The sequence below is a fragment of the Apodemus sylvaticus genome, chromosome 5 (genome assembly GCF_947179515.1).
Source record: "Apodemus sylvaticus chromosome 5, mApoSyl1.1, whole genome shotgun sequence".
Lineage (NCBI taxonomy): Eukaryota > Metazoa > Chordata > Mammalia > Rodentia > Muridae > Apodemus > Apodemus sylvaticus.
The window spans coordinates 76,287,057-76,290,847 of record NC_067476.1 but is presented as its reverse complement, the minus strand read 5'-3'; the positions used below and the strand labels follow the sequence as shown (position 1 = coordinate 76,290,847).

General features: G+C 45.1%; 1 pseudogene; it reads left to right on the top strand.

Moving 5' to 3' along the window:
- The first annotated feature begins 307 nt into the window (after positions 1 to 307).
- Positions 308 to 430, top strand: LOC127686583 (uncharacterized; annotated as a pseudogene).
- Positions 431 to 3,791: the final 3,361 nt, after the last annotated feature.

The window sequence follows — 3,791 nt, the reverse complement described above, 5'->3', positions numbered from 1 at the left end:
TTGTGCCATCTTGCAGCCCCACCAGCAGTGGAGGAGTGTTCCTCTTTCTCCACATCCTTGCCAACACCTGCTGTCTCCTGAGTTTTTGACCTTAGCCATTCTGACTGGTGTAAGGTGAAATCTCAGGGAACAAAATAGACTTTCAAGACTTTCAAGAAGTAAGGAATCAAGAGTATATTTTTAAAGCATCAGAAAATAGGCTTGATTGCCAATAGAAAGAAGCCAGTAGGGAATTTATTCTGCAATGGAGGCAGTTTCTGGTGCTGAATCCTCATTCGTAGGAATTACTGTGTAGTAAGAGATTCTGCCTGTCCTCTAGAAGTTTTGAAGGTATATATGTGTCAGTAGATAGCAGAGAGGAGAGAGGCTACATCTATGCTCAATGTTCTGACCTATAAACATCTAAATGGTTAGTAAATAGCCTAAGGTTCCCTAAAAGAAAGTCCCAGGCCTTCTCAGAAGGGGGAGCAAGCAAGAGACTAGAAGAACTCCAGCTGGGACCTGAGACTGTGGACTCTGGATGGAAGCAAGCCTGAGACTCTCACAAGGGGCCCCTTGGGGTAGCCAGGGGAGGAGGGACACAAAAAGACTACCAGACCAGCACCATGGGGCCCCAAATAGGGAGATGACCAGCAGTTCCATATAATGCAGGCCTATGAGGGGGGCAAACCATGCCCAAGAGGACTCCTGCATAGAGCCCTGATGCATGAGTGGGACGTAATGCTCTTATAACTACTCATAAGATGATCCCAGACACTCAGAGATCCTTTAGCACCACTAAAGGGAACGCGAAAGTGGAGAAATGGAAGAGAAAGAGAAACAGAAGCATGTGGACACGATGAAGAGAGGCAGAACTGGAGAACTGAGGTTAGTGAGGAAAAGCCTGATGTGAGTAGCTAATAATACCACCTGGGACCATGGTGGGGTCCTAGCCTGTGTTGCCTCCAGGGGTCCCATCTGGGTACAGGGCTCTGCAGCAGCAGCGGTCTGTTACTACCGCAGGCCAAGCAGCAGGATGAGCTGCCTCCTGGAACATGTTGGTGTCTGAGGGCTACACAGAAGTATCTCCACCCCACACCTGGGCATCACAGGAGGTCTGGCCCTGGCAAAATGAGAAGAGGACAGCTGACTCACCTCAGGACAGCTGCAATACTTGGGAGAGCAGGCCCAGCACATTGTGAGAGTTGCAGGTGAGCACACCTCACTGTGGGAGACCAAACTCTAGAAAACCAGACCTTCAACAGCTCTCACCTTGAGAGTCCACTGACCTTGCAGTTTACAGCTGAACCACCCCCTTCTTCACACAAGGCTGATCAACTGGTTCTTATCCTGCCTGAACACCTGGGGTTGTCTAGGCAGAGCCAGCATTCCAGAAAAGCTGCTGGATGCCACAGCCAGCATCTGCCCCATGACCTTTCCTCCTTCTGTGTTTTTAGCATTCCCCCTCAGCCCCTCTCTACTTCCTCTTAAGGTGTGTTCAAAATGGTGTTCAGCTTTTTCATTAAAGAAGCCTTGACAAGACACCCCTTTTGTTTGGCTTTGCTTTTCTTTCCTGCCCATTTCTCTTCAGGCTTGGGTTCCCCTCGGCTCCCCGAATAACTAGGTCACATGGGACAGGATAAGTGGCGCCCCAACGTGGTGCTCGAGGACGAACCTTCGCCAGATGGAAACCATTCAGGAGAAGGCCGCAGAGGCAAAGAAGTCATTGGGAGGAAGCGCTTTCACCAGTCATGAAAGAAAGTTTCCTTTGGTAAGTTGCATTCTCCGTCCCAATAGAAATGGGCCATTAATTGTCTAAAGAAGCGGTCTTCATTAGAGACCTGAAAGCTTCTCTCAGGGAAAGGGGAATTAGAGTTAAAAAGAAAGATATGGCAAAAAGTAGGTCAAGAATTAAATGAAATATTTACCAGGCAGGGCCCTGATGCTGACCCACCTCTCTCCACGTGGTCATGGCCAGTCTCTACTTATCTACACACTCTCTCTGCCTTTCTCTGTCTCCACTAACCCATTAACTTTCATCCTCTGTTCTGAATAAACTTTATTCTATACCATGTCTGTGTGTGTGTTCGCTTAGGCACCCCCTTTCCCCCTTGTTAAATCTTAAACAAGAAAAAAAGAGGGTTTCAGAAAAGCAGTTTTTCCATGTGTAGGACACGGTATAAAAAAAAAATGGTTGGAAGCTATTTCAAAACTCTCGTGGTGAGGACAGGAAAACAGGAGATGTCCTGTTTCCTCTCTGAAACCTACTGGAGATCTCTTTAGTTCTGGTTAAGATACTTGGATCTCTTTGGGACATCAAGTTCCCTCTCCATCTGTTGTCTGTCTTTGGTGCACCAAAACCTGTCCAAATGTTGTCTATTGTTTTGATTGGCTGAATGATCATTGCTTTTTATGTTAAAAAGAAAAAAATGGTAAAAAAGCTTTATCTGCTGGCAGTCCTGCCAGTCTGCAAATTACACAGAGGAAGCTAATTTAAGGTGCCTCGCATTCTTAAGTAGGAGTCAAACACAGCTGGAAAAAAAGCCACTTTTAAAAGGCTACCAGCCTCAAGATTTGCGAAAACTTTGGTTTAACTTATGAAATTCGTATAATCGCTTTATTCTTGTTTCTAATTGGTCTCAATGGAATAAGGTTTTACATATCTTGACTATAGAGTTATAAATTAATTGGTTATGATTTAAAAGGTATAGTGTTATTAAGAAAAGGTTTGTTTAAAACTGGTGATTCAGTGTCAGAGCCATCTTAACTAGCTACACGTGGCCTAACACAACTCAATATGAGTGTGAATAAAGGTGAAATATCCTCCTCTGCTCTTACCCTCACTACCTGCAGCAGACAGGAATGCTGGCTCCAGTGCTATTAGAAAAGGAAAGCTGTCCCTGTCCCTCTCCTGCTGCAGCACTTGGGAAAGCAGGCCCCGAACCTCACTTAGGCAGCATAGTAGACCTGACTCTAATGACAGGGGCACAGGTGAGCTGGCCCCAAAGGTGTGATGATGGGAGAACTGGCTCAACAACTTGTTGCAGTGCAGCAGCATGGGCACTGGAAAGAAACACACACACACACACACAGAGAGAGAGAGAGAGAGAGAGAGAGAGAGAGAACTCACCACTATCTGAAGTTTTATGAACCAACTATAGGTTCAGGGACTGTCTTCTATAGTAAAAAGAAAATCACTGTAACAGGGTCACTGTCAGCTGAGGTCCTTGACTCTCCTCAATAGTTTGCCACTTTCTTTTGTGGTATTTAAATGATCTCTCCAAAACTGTAGAGCTGTGGAAGTAAAGTAAAGCTGCGGAAGTAAAACCTTCTTAATGTCTGGGATTGAAATTGCAGAGCAATACTTCTACCAAGTTTTATGGTGTGCAGCAGTTCACAAGGTTCAAGGGAACAGATTGACACAGGTGCAGGCACACTGAGAAGCAGACTCTAGGGGTCACCAAGCCAAAAACTTATCCTTCATTTCAGGGATCCTTACTGAGGCACTAGAGCTAATTTCAATTCATAGTAGTGCCTTTTTCTTCAGCTTTAATAATTTCATCTTCTGTAACAATGAAAAGACCACTCCAGGCTTTATTTCTCTGACTCTTCATTGTTTATCCAAGTGCCTCTTCTATACCAGTTGCCCTGCTCCCCATGAGAAAGCATGATAAATTCATTCTTGTCTTATCCCAATATCTGATCACAAATACCTCCAGAAAAGAAAAGTTTCATATTTAACTTTTGACTCCACTTCCAGTCCCTCTGTGTAGCTATGCCCTGAGGCCCAGGACTTGATGTCAGAATTTCAA